Below are 13,890 nucleotides of genomic sequence, written 5' to 3'. Positions count from 1 at the left end.
TGACTTTTCAAGAGCCTTCGATCGAGTAGGTGTGCACTCCATAATCCACCAGCTGCAGGAATGGAAAACAGGCCCAAAAATTATAAACTACATACAAAACTTTATGATTAACAGAAAAATAATTGTCCGTGTCGGTCCGCATACATCAAGCCCACTACCCCTATCCAATGGAATTCCCCAAGGTTCACCCATATCCGTAATACTCTTTCTCATAGCTTTTAATAAATTATCTAATATCATATCCCTATACAAAGAAATAAAATTTAACGCATACGCCGACGACTTCTTCCTTATAATAAATTTCAAAAAAAACACAAACATCAGCCTAGACAACCTATTAAATGATATAGGGAATTGGGGCTCCTACTCAGGGGCATCGCTATCCCTATCAAAATGCCAACACCTCCACATATGTAAAAAACATCACTGTACTTGCAAGATAAGCTGCAACAACATCCAAATTCCTACCGTTACTTCCCTAAAAATTCTAGGTATAACCATAAACAACAAATATAAATGGAACACACACATATATTCACTCTTACCCAAACTCTACAATAAGCTAAACATAATAAAATGTCTATCCAGTCCCAAATTCAATTGCAACACGTACACACTACTTAATGTAGCAAAGGCAACGGTCATCGCCAAATTAGAGTATGGCCTGTTTCTATACGGCCACGCTCCCAAAAGCATTCTAAACAAATTAAAAACACCATTTAACTCCGCAATCCGTCTAGCCCTCGGAGCCTATCGCTCTACCCCAATAAATAATTTACTCTACGAATCAAATATTCCCTCTTTAGAAATGAAACGAGACCTTCAAATAGCCAAGCTATCCCAAAACCTAAGCTTTTCGAAAAACACCCCAATTCACAAATTTGTTAGGCACAAAAAATATAAAAAGAAAACACTATCAATAATAGACCAAACAATCAAACTCAGCCTAGAACTTAACCTACCCTACAAACCAATAAAACTCCATAAATACAAGCCATCATGGGACCTCCCCAACCTAATAGACACATCACTCAGAGGCCACAAGAAACAAGAAACATCCCCAGAATCATACAGAAAATTATTCGAACACACAAAAAATAAACTAAAGCCACATAGTTTCATATTCACCGACGGTTCAAAAATTAACTGCATTATAACATTCGCCATAACAACTGACACAAACATCTTGAAACAGGGCATACTGCCTCCATACTCATCCGTCCTCACCTCCGAAACAATTGCCATACTAGAAGCAATAGAACTAATTAAAACCCGAAGAGGTAAATTTGTTATCTGTTCCGACTCCCTATCAGCAATAGACTCAATCAAAAACCCGAATAACAACAGCTTTTACCCAAACCGAATAAGATCCCTAATAACACAACTTGCCCCTAAAATTAAAATAATGTGGATTCCTGGCCATTCAGGAATAATAGGAAATGAACTTGCCGATCAAGCTGCAAAATTAGCAAGCAATATGCCACTAATAGTCACCCCAAACATAAACAACACAGATATAAAAAGACATCTTAAAGCTGAACTTGCGACAAAACAAAAAGAAAACATTATAAACTGCAATCAATGGTACCAATCACTTAACACAAATAACACACACACCTGCGATTACCTTAAACAAACTCACCAAAATTGGACCAGACTCGACCAAATAAAAATAATACGACTTCGACTAGGACACACAAACATAACCCACCAACACTACCTAAATCCTAATCCTATAACAGTTTGCCCTTTTTGCCAAGGAGATCTTTCAATAAGCCACATAATGAACTCATGCCCATCCCTTATACAAACCAAGCAAGCCATATTTAGAAACACTAACCCCCTAGACCTTCTTAGCAAGCCCAACCCAGAAAACATACAAAAAATCCTACGTTTCCTAAAAAAAACAGAATTATACCACCAAATTTAAAAAAAAACAAATGTACAACAACAGACACAGTAATCATTTAACCAACTAATCATTTAACCAATTAGATTTAAAAAAAAAATAAATTAATAAATAAAAATTGTAAACCAACATAGCCATAGGCCCTGCAGCCAGTGCTATATTACTTATGTTAGTTTAGTTTTGTAAACTGCTCTATCTATAATAATAATAATAATAATATTTAGTCTGATAAGGGGACAGACATATAGAATCTGTTATATATTAAGAAGTCAACCAAGAACATAAAATTTTTATTTAAATATTTGCTTATCTACCTGATAGGAATTCCTTAATCATCTTTTCAACTCCTTACTATTTTTAGAGGAATTTCGTTTTAATTTATGTGTCAACTGCAATTTTCAATAAATTCCCCTATCTTTTATGCAAGTTTTCGATGCAGCCTGTCCAATAAAATCCAGAGATGCCTGCACAGAACGGGACAGAAAAAGTTGCCGAGGACAAAGGTCAAGTCCCAGATTGCCACGTAAGCAAAGCGAGTGCCACCTGCTCACCTGCCGTACCTGCCGCACCTGTCGGCCTAGTTTCGGTTCCCAGCAGAATCCATCCCATCCCCGTTTGCTCCATATTAGAATGTGACCTTTGGCCATTGTATCTAAAGGCCTGAAAATAGTGCCCGTCATGCGGTGAGGACTTTAATATAGAAAAGGCCGAGGCCGTCCAAACAGCTGGCCAACTGACCACTGGACTTCCCTTTCCGCTTTTCCGTTTTTCCACTCCCCTTTTGCACATTTCCCGATTTTACTGGCCATTTTCTCGGCCAACCTTCAGACCGGGCCGCAAACTTTTGATTAATGTTTGTTAGTTTGTCTCGGCGTAAAATGTATTTGTTTTAAAACAAAATGCAGTGCAAAAAGTGTGAACAGGAGGTGTGAGTGGGATCCAGATAGCTCTGTTCCTAGCCATATCCTTTGGCACCCCCCTTTTCAGCCCAACGACTTTTGGTTTTAATTCTTTCTCGTTTTTTACGGTTTTGCTCGTTCATTCCCTTCTACATACATATATCCCTTTTCTCTTCTGCTTATTTTTACCCTCTTTATTGCCGTTTATTTCGCCTGTTCATTCATCTTTACAGTACGCAAGCCCGAAAAAATATTTTTTGTTATATATTGACTAGCAAAATATTTGGCTTCAGCACGTGTCTGTGCACACAAATATAGGGAAACACTATCAAAGAATTTTTGGACAGAGAAAGATTTATACAGTAGAAATCAACTAAACAAAACGAAATATTTTTTATTCTCCTAAACTCAATTTTTGTTTCCATTCAAACGAAATGCTTAAAATATCAATATTTCTGTTTGACATTTAACTCGTTTCACTTAGTCAATGGCCACTGTTTTGATAACTTGTAGTCATATTTTGTGTATATTTTTATAGGTTCGCATAGGCCGTGCCTGTGTACGTGTGCCCGTGCGATGCAGTCAGGCGTGAACTAAAAGATTAGAATTTCAAACATTTTTTTGCACTCAATTCTTTTAGCCGATACCCAATTTGTTGGTGGCGCCTGCTCCTGGCCCCATTTACTTGTCCAATTTGCAGGGCAGCTGCCAAAAGCCTAGAAGGGCATGACGGAATCGAGCAAGACAAACGAGGTCTTAATACCCCAGAAGCCCCAGAAAGTAGAAAGTAAGCAGCGGAACATTTTTAAAGACCCGAAAAAAGGCGGCGCTTAATACACTTTTCATGCTTGATTTGTTGCCCACGAAAATATGCTTTAACTGCCTAAAAGCAGTTGTTTTTGCTGGGTAGAACGTGCTGATTTCCGGTTCTGGATAAAGGATACCCGCAGGAGGGTTTAATGAGTGCCCCCTAGCCGACCCTTAGGTTTTGTGGGAGACAAGGCACGCATCAGGAAATTAGAAGGGATGGCCAGATAAGAATTAGAAGGCCGTGGGGGATAAGCTTTATTGTTCTTCTAAGGGCTTCAGTTTTTTTACGCTCTTCATGGGGACTTCCGACCAGCAAACACAAGCCATTGTGTTGCTTTTAAAAGTTTTAAACTTTCCAAGACGCAACTATGTGATGGGTTTCGAGCAACTAAATCATCCAGTAAACTCAATGCGATTGAAACAAATTGCAGCTGCCAAGTGGAGAATGTCAAGTTCAGAGCGAAATGATCGACTATGCAGTGTCAGTTGATGGTAAAAGCGACGGGGAATATAGATGAGACATATAGTATATCTAGGTGCCATGCATTGCAATGCTGACTGACTAATCAGAGGGACGCTGGGTTGTCAGCATTACAAACCCATTCCATTTCCCTTTCCCGACGGCTGCCATCGCAGCGATTCAAGCATCTCGTCATCGTTGGCGGCGCATGTAAAGCGATATTTCAGCTGTCACTTCATGCTTCAACTATTCCAAATCAAATCAATGCGAAAGGATTTTTCCCCCGCCAACTATGTACCGACTCGTTGGCAATGATTTATGTTAAGAGCACGGCACACACGCAGATTGCGGAGGGGGTTACACCTTTTACAAACGCAATGAAATTGATTACGTACCAACTATGGGGAATGCTGGGGGAAATCAATTCGGAAAGTTAAACTTAACTAAGGCTGACTACCTGTATGGTTTTGAATTGGCATTTTTACGACGGAAGATACTTACCCCTGGTTTAACTTGTTTCTCATGCTCGTGTTAAAAGATACAACAAATATATTTATGAAAAATGCAAATAATTAAATAAAGCCAAAATTAATAAACTTCTTAAAATACCAATGAAATAAAATCTTTTTCGAGACTATAAAACCAGCATTTCTATCGAGCAGCAGGAACAAAAACAATGCAACACAATACTCCTGGCGCTAATTTATTACAATTCCGCATTTTTTAGGAGTGTACTTGAAAGGCGAGCTTTCGGAGCGTCTTTCCTTCTCCAGTTTGCATTGTCGTGTGAGTTTTTCCACCATAAATTCACAAAAGTGAATCTACATTGCAAATGCAAGCTTATATATGTGTGTGTGTGTGTGTGCGTGTGTTTCTCGGTGTGTGTATCGGTGATGTAAAAAAGAGAAACAAAGCATAAATGTGGCACACAAAAGGGGCAAGAGAGATGGGGCTATGAAACAGAAGCTAACGAAGCGTAAAGTTTGCCAACCGGCTACCGCCCGAATTTCCCCTCGCCCTGCCCAGCAGTGTTTGCCTTGTGGCATTTTTTATTAAATATTCCTAATAAATTATGCAACATTTTTGTATTGCAGGCGAGATCGAGAGGAATATTGGCAAACGTAAGAGAAGGAGCGACGAAAAAATGTGAATTGTGGTCAAATCAAAAAGAGGGCTGCTCTCTGTGTGTGGGCGTGTCATAACTATCAATAACTTGGCCCAAAAGGCCAGATTCAGGTCCTTGGACCACATAGAATGCGTAGGCAAGAGGAACGAAGCCTTGTGAGCGCCCATCGGCCAGCATTATAATATAATAAAAGTAAAGGATATCGCTGTATCCGCTCTGTTCTGGGATAATAAAATAAAATTGAAATATGGCTTGCAATTGAGTGAGCGCAATGAGTGGAAAGTCTGAAATCAGGAAATGCGATTGTGGAAAAGGCGAAAAAGTGGATTGGCGACCCTTACAGCAATAGTATCTTTGTATCTGAGCAACGTATTTGTGACGGATGTTGTAAAACCCATTTGATAGATGTCCTTCAATATCTTGACATTCAATGAGTGTTTATTGATGGAATGTTCTGCCTGATAAAAGGTAAACTGCTGGACTTTTAAACGCATGGATACTTCAAAGCAGCCTTTAAGTATTCTCCACCGTAGTAGACTATTTCTATTCAGTTTAATAATGAATTTTGAGAAGTGCAACCCTCTTTCTACCCAATTTTTTTGCACAAGTGTTAAGCTAATCATAAATCTGTAAAATGAATGAACCGACAAAGTCAACTTCTTTGAAATGTTTTTCCTTTCTGTTGAAGAGGGTATTCCTATTCCCTTCCGCGAATGCAGTCAGCTGTAATCAATTTGCAATCGCATTATTATCAGTGTTTTCTCCTTCTCGAATTTTCCTCGCAATTGCCTGAGCATTCCGTCAAAGTGAACACTCATGATGTATGAAAATTGTTAAACAAAGAACTAAGCTTATGAATTAATAAGCTTACACAAGCAGAAAAGAACCCCACATCCATAAAAAAGAAACCTCTTCGCCAAACTTGTGATTTTTGGAGGGCTGTGATAAAAAAATCTGCAGCAGCAACAGCAAGAAAACAACAATAACAATAAATACAGCAAATGTCTTATTTATTCTGGATTTTTTGCCAGCAGCAAAAATGAGGAGAAATTAAGTTGCCGCCTGCAGCTTTGTAACACCAGCAAGAGATTGGCACACCCTCGGCCCAAAAAACGCCCCCAAACAACACATACCCGCATAAAAAAACAACGCAATACCAAGAAAAACATCAGCAACAACACGAAGGAAAAGCAAAGAGTGTTTATCTGATTTAAACGCTGCCAACAGTCGGCAGCATTTTCCCGCCTTCACCGCCCTCTCTTGTTTTCCCTCTGCCCATAGTGGGGCAACCTTTTGCGTGTCTTCGACTGCCGTCTGCCCTTCCTCCGCTCACTACCCCACATAAACTTATGTTTTCCGACTTTCACTGGCCGAGCTTAATTCGCACTGGAAACTTTAATATTAATCATGCGACACGTATGCCCAACTGAAACAGTCCAGTCTACACTGGAACTAAAACAAATGGGGAATTATAAACGCAAATTCTGTTTCAAAATGACGGAAAACTGTTTTCCAAAACGGTTCATATCACTCAATCCCCTTTTAAAGTGTATATCCAGAGAAGTTTAGGCCAAAGAAGATACATACTTCCAGAAGATTACCCATGGCCAACACACGAAGCGCTTAGTGTAAATTTCCCACGCAGCTCGGTTGGTTTTGGTCTAAGCCCGTTCTATTGACTCTCCCCCGAGTGAAAATGTTTTCTGCGGTTGCAGTCGCCAAACGTCAAAAGTTCTTAGTTAAATTCGTTTTCGTTTTTCGCAAACTTTCCTCAAGTGGCTCATTGTGGTTGCTGGCGCTGTGAAATGTTGACCCACCAAACGGAAAACTAGGAAAACTGGGAAAACTGGGGAGTCCCGGTCTCCCAAATGGTGGGAAGAAGATGGCAGATAACCGCCGCGACACTTGCTTACTTTTGACAAGGACTCGCAGCACGCACACAAATAACCAAAACTAAAACTAAGACTCTGACTAGGACAACATTCGCGTCCTGCTCCCTGCGGTTGCCCCGGCTGCCGAGCAATCCTGCCAGCAACAACTTAGCCCAGGACTAAACCCAAGACATGCAAAAACTTTTCGGATGTGGCTGGGAAAACGCAAATGATTAAGTGCGTGGCGTGCTATAATTCAACAAGACAACGCTGCAGCGATAGAGACGCCAAGGGAAAACCCCAAGCACGACAGGACGAGAATGACTTCTTCCGCAATGATGCAATTGCAAATGACATGGCCAATGGAGCGAGTTGCCCCAAGTGTTAGGGCGCAAGCAAATGCTTTGTGGCAGCCATGAAAGGGATAAGTTTTGATTGAGGCGAATTGAATTTGATGCGACAAAGAGCCCGGCTTGAATAAGTCCAAATGAGGAGCGCGGAATCACGGCGGGGATTACTGGATAAATCAGGCATCTAGGGTCAACTTTGGGGCTGCGTAAATTAGCACCCAGAAGTTTGCCTTAAGCAGAAACGTGGATTAATATAATCTTCAGAGTATTGAGCTCTTGCATATTACAAAATATTAAAGGGCTCCGACTTAGAACACTAAGGACAAAAACAGCGAACTATAATTTCTTGTATAATATTTTTAATTAATTTTATGACTTTGACTATGTCAGTTTCATGCTTAGGCGCACGATTTTGATCAAATTAAAGACAAACTTATATAATGTCAAGAATATGCGTGTATACCGAATTATAACACTTTAAAACAAAGTTACTTTTTACCACTCATATTTTACGATAATGTAAAATACTGCAATTAAAAAAAGACTTGATGCGATGTTTATGCAGATATCTTTACGTCTGAGTGATAAGTTTGCGTATAAATTAGGGTAATCTTCTTATTTCAAATCGGTAGTATGTGCAGTAGAAGTTCTAGTCGGAAGCATTGGAACTACGATCCCTGACAGGCATCTGGTCTTTTCTGCTTTTGCCAGCTTCTGCTCGAGTTTCCACCGCTTTCCTGCTATGCTTGCTTTCAGATTTCCCAGCGACAGCAACAAACACGAGTTTTGCTGTTTAGCATTTCAACACAAAAACAGACAGAGTTGTTGGTGCTCCTGTGGCAGAAGAGCAATTAATATGTATCTCTTACTCGGCACGCTTTATCACTTCACGCCACTCCACTCCTTGGCTGGGAAATGGAATTTCATTCCCTGGCAAGTTGCTTATATTTTGTTTCCATTTGTTTGCTTTCGCTACCGTTTGTTCTGCCGGTTGCTTGTTATTTTGTTTCTTTTTGTTTTCGCTGCTTGGTGCTACATCTGCTGCTTCTGGACAAAAACTTTGCACGTAGCCATTTTATTTAGTGCTCGGGCATTTGGCACAGTTACAGTTAGTGTTACATTAGGCCACGCCCAGCGGCCATCTAGCAGACGCACAATTTTGGTAGCATTTCAGCCAAAGTGATTTATGACAGGCTGCACGGCGTATACTTGATATTCCCTTTGCCATTGCATGCAAAACGCATTTTCGCAAATTTTTAAATGGCCCAAGAAGAGGGAAGGGAAGGGAAGGGAAGGGAGGGGAGCTAGCAGAAATGAGTGGCAAGAAATGGCACGCGCTCAAGCTAAAAATTTAATTAAAATGCACATTTGTTTGTCCTTGACAGCGTTTTATATTTTTTACTTAATTGGTAGAACCGAGCAGCCTGAGCAGCCTGAGCAGACCCCGGAATGAAGCAGCGAAATGAGAGCGATGAGCTAAATGCCAGGATGTAGGACGTAGGATGCCCCCATAAAACGCACACACACTTGATGCGGTTAGATAGGGAAAATTACGACGAAACAGAAACGTTGACACAGAAACTAAAACACGCACGACCAACCTGAATTAGTCGAGCAAGAAGTGAGGTGGTGTGCGAATGTGACTCCAAAACATAGTTAGTAGTTAGTCAGGAGGACATCCTTGCCCCAGCCTTCGCCCATGCGGATACCATTTTGCAGGTGCTCGCAGTGGAAACCGGGCTGGCAGAAGTTAACTTGATTATGCGGCCGGGACATGTCGTTGATCAACTTGCGGGAGATTTAATAGAATTGACGAGGTGGGAAAGCTTCAGAATTAGGGGCACTTAACACAAACACCAGCTGACATAAATAGCAAATAAAGTGAGTGCTGTTATGGCAGAGTTAGTTTTGAATTATGCGAGTTTAGCAGTCTTTAAATAACTAATGTCATTTAAAAAGCCATGTGAAATGGATTTTCCGCTAAAGGAAAAAGGCCTCAAAACATAGCCAACACAAAGCAACCAATATCAATCCAATAATAGCTAAAATTGCTAATTAAACAGACACGCCTGCCATCGGAGTCCCAGGAGCATCCATTTGGGGTCCAATTCCCACAGCTTTTCGAAATCATTTCCGTATGGTAAGTGCCATGCATATTGCAATGCAATACCCGAGACTTTGCATTCCCGGGCGAACTTCTGCTGGTGCTATATTTCTGGCGGAAATTGGGAGCAGCATTTGGGTACGTGCCGTAAAAGCTGCCAACTTGCAGCAATTTCTCACATTTTACCCTCCGATCCGGGATCTGGGATCCGGGATACGGACCCGGGTTTATGGGGTCATAGCACGCAATTATGGGGGATTGGCATTACCAGGGCTTCCCGGGATCAACCAAACTAATATCCATTTCGGCTTGTCCCTTGTCCAAAACAAAACGCATTAAGGCGGAAGTGCATTTCGGGTTTATTTTGCATTTCGCAGAGACATGCACGTATTCATATTTACCTAAATAACTACTCAGAATGGTGGAACTGTGGGCACACAAAGGAGTGGGCGGGGGCATTTTCCTGTTGTCCTTTTTATGATGGGCATACATATGCTGAGCCAAAAGGATTTTACTTACAAACGAGCGAGCAGAGGAAAAAGTGCAGAAGAATCGCATTGTCCCTTTGCCAGGAAGACGGAATGAACGAAGGGCGAATGAGGGGTCATAAGCCAGGACATAGACAAGCGCACAAGGATACGTAGTGGCATAAGGATTTGTTTTGCTCGGCTGCGGATAATGAGGATGATGATGAGCCTGCTCATGCTTCTGCACCGGCTCCCTCGTCCCTCAACTGCCCCTCGTATGTGCAGTCACGGTCTGTCTGCCTTGTTGTTTTGAGCCCAGTCTGCCGTCTCAGTCTCCTTCACAGCTGCCGTCTCTTTCAGTGTCGCATCTTGTCTGGGACGCGGGACATGGGACATGGGACGTGGGACATAGGACATGGAGCATGCATAAGTGGCTGCCTCACAGAACTTGTTATTTGTATTTACTTTTGATTGTTGCAGCTGCATTCTGCCCTCCCTCTCCACTGCAGACAAGTGTCAACACAAAAATTGCACTTTACTCTAACTTGTATTCTCCATTGCTGCTCCCAAAACAATTAAATGCCTCATCGCATACCACTTTTGCCTCAACTATTTCGGACCTGCTGCATTTTGCATGGCCCTTTAAAATCTGCATCTGGGCATTTCTTTATTTCGGCCATTTGTTTTCCGCTGATGTCACTCACAGCAAAATGAACTGTCAAGTGGAAAAATCGAAGGAACGAAACGAGGCTGTCACTGGCTGAATGATGCTTTAATGGGCTCTTGTTGTTGCGAGTGGACGAGTATATGTAAGGAGTGGAAAAACGAACAAAATATTTGTCGAAGAGCTGCCAACAGAACGCCGATTAAATGTATCCCATTCGGATCGAGATGGAAATGGGATTAAACTACGTAAGCTGTACATCAAGGAAATGTATTTTCACAAGAAAGGCATACTATTAAGCAAGAAATATAAAGATTTAATTGATCCTGTTTTAACGCGTATTTCCTGATTTATAATAATAATAAACTTTTTCGGTAAATTCACTTATTCCAAATGGAAGTATTCGTTTACGAAAGGCAAGCTTCGAATTATCCTGAAACGTCTTTATTGACTGCATGTGTTCCATCGATTCCACTCCACTTGGCCAAGCCCATTCAACCCAAGTGCATTGGCTGGCACAAAGAGCAGTTCATGACGTCAGGAACAGGTCTGGATATTCTCACCCATTCACCCATTCACCCATTTACCGCACTGTTCCGTTCGATTCGCCATGAGAAATAAATGCCCCCTGCTGCCAGTTGGCCAGTCACCCACAAATAGCATTTTGTGTCTATTTTAGAGTAATTTTCCACTTAAACGGTTTTTTCTCTCGAAGGCTGCTGGAGCTGGAAAGCCTTTGGAAAATCCCCTCCCAAAGCAGGCAAGAAGTCATCTGCTTGTGCTGCGTCTGTCTGCCGCCAAAAAATGCCAAGTTGGAATGAAAATTATTGGTTCGCCCCTCCTCCGGAAAATGGGTAACCAAAAAAGGACGAGCGCAAATATATGGAAGGTTCCAAATTGAGTTTGAGCGGTTTTCCCAACACGCCCCGTAGTTTTTCACTCTTCTGCTATCGATTTCAATTGTGCTAAGGCAACTGTATCTCCCCCGACTGCAAGCCCCTTCCCCTTGCCCATCCCCCTCCCCTTCCGCACACAACCACAATCTCTTCCCCTTTTGGCCAACTTCAAAGTGAGCAGCGTGCAATGAAATTGACACCCGCAGCGTCGACTCCATTGGAATGAAACTATGGACGGGTGAAAAATAAATGTGTAACGAATTGGAAGCATCTCGCATCCCTCCCCCCCCACAACCATTGCGACCCTCTCTCCGCCGCCATTTGCCTTGGCAATAAAACCATTTTAATGAGATTCAAGCTTTAAATTTCGCGCTTTATTTACGTGAGTGTCGGAGGGGATGGATCAGAACTGGGGAAAAAATGAAAACGGCTGGCCACAAGGGGCATGGCATAAAAGTGGGCAGAAGCCTGTTAACTTTGATGGGCTTAAAAGGATCTTAACGACTCTGTGCTACCCCGCATCCATTAAATATACAAATTTAACTTGCCATTTCATTTCTGACACTCAAAACTGGTACTCATTACTGTTTCGGATGTTTTTCATATAGTTACAATATTTAAAAGGAAAACAAACATTTAACCGTTTCAAGTAAACTAACACCAATTTTAATTTCGACAAAACAAATTATTTAAGATCATTCATATTGAACCATTTTTTGAAGTAAGTTTATTTGAGCAGTTTCTGGCATCTCTATATAGATTTATTTATCTTTCTCGATGCACGTCATAAGCGAACATACCCAAAGATGGCGCTCGGACAAAAGGGTTGACTCAATTATGTAACTCAACGAGAATTTTAATTAAAAGCATGCAGATGATTTAATTGATTCCTGTGTATAACGCATACGCCGCATGGCCAACTGCTGACCAGCCAACACAGGCTAAGCAGCCCACTTAAAGGGAGCTCGGCAAATATTTCAACAACTTTGTTACGGCGTTTTTATGAAAATTGGACACCAGCGAAAAACAGAACACGAAAAACAAAAAGCGGCTGCGAAGATGGAGCCTCTTAGATGGAGGTTTACACAGTTTATAATAAAAACCATTTACTATGCAAATATTTGATCGGCTGGCAGGTCAGCGGAGAGGGGGAGCTGGGGAGCTTGGATGCTCTTGCCCATCTCGAGCCATTTTTCACGCTCAGCGTATGGGAGTTTTGAATTTTGGACACGAGATGAAAGATGAGCAAAGTCAAAATCCAAGTTGAGTGCCGGGAAATGTGTTTGCGATGGGTTAAGTATGACTTACAGTATGCATATGCATTTCGTAGCCCTCCGACTTTTAGTTCGGTCTCGTGTTTGCTTTGACTTTGAGCGAGGCAGCCATGAAAAATTAAAAGGGGATTGCCATGCGGCAGCTGAACGGCATTTCCACTGGTAACTTGAACAACTTTTTCCACTCGCTCGCCTGTCAGCGTTTTTCTTTCGATTTTCCGCCGCCTGCGAGATGATGTATGTATGTCGGACAAGTGCTTCGGTTCGCATTCGAGGGGAATGCGATGGCTGCGGTGGCTGCTGCTGCAGGATGTGGGTTAGTCAGCCAAGCATGTGGCTTGCATTTAATTACGGGGATTTGCCCGGATCCCAACTACCCACCCAACTACCCAACTACCCAACTACAGACTGCCTGATAAGGGGGCTAATTGAGCTGCGAGCGAGTGAATTGCCTCGGCCAATATATAAAGTGCGGTGGAAGCACTTTCCTTGGCCACAAGTTTTGGGTCACATAATAAGGAGGTTGGCAAGTCAGGGTTGGCCTTTGGATTATGGTTTTGAGGGCAGACGCTTTAATTGCTATCTATCAGCTTTCCCTTGAAGGGTTGGTTCCCCAAGTTAATTGTGGCCACCATTTAAGCAGGACTTGAAGGCAACAAATAAGAAAAGTAGACTTAAAATTTCAATGATTTTATATATTTCAACGTAAAAAAATCCTTTTTAAAAATGAACAATTAAAGTCATCATTTTGTTGTAATTTTGGCCCAAGGTATTCCGCCCCGTTCTTTCTGCTAAACTGTTTGCAAAGAAGAACAAAGTTTTGTACACAGTCAACTCATCTGAAATTGCGATAGGTCAGGTTCTGTCAACCCCTGAAAAATGGAGCAACTACTATTAAATTTTGCTGCTCGATTTGCCAGCCAAAGGTGACCAAGGACAGCAATTTGCCGCCCCCTACAGTGAACTCTAAATAAAATGTAGCAGAAGGCCAGGGCTTACCTTGTGCAATAATAAAAATTCGTTGTACAAGGTAGTTTGCAACTCGTAAAAGTGTTGCCGA

The sequence above is a fragment of the Drosophila teissieri genome, chromosome 2L, assembly GCF_016746235.2.
Source record: "Drosophila teissieri strain GT53w chromosome 2L, Prin_Dtei_1.1, whole genome shotgun sequence".
In the NCBI taxonomy this organism is placed as follows: domain Eukaryota; kingdom Metazoa; phylum Arthropoda; class Insecta; order Diptera; family Drosophilidae; genus Drosophila; species Drosophila teissieri.
The sequence above is the reverse complement of the archived record's forward strand: the minus strand, read 5'-3'. Positions refer to the sequence as shown.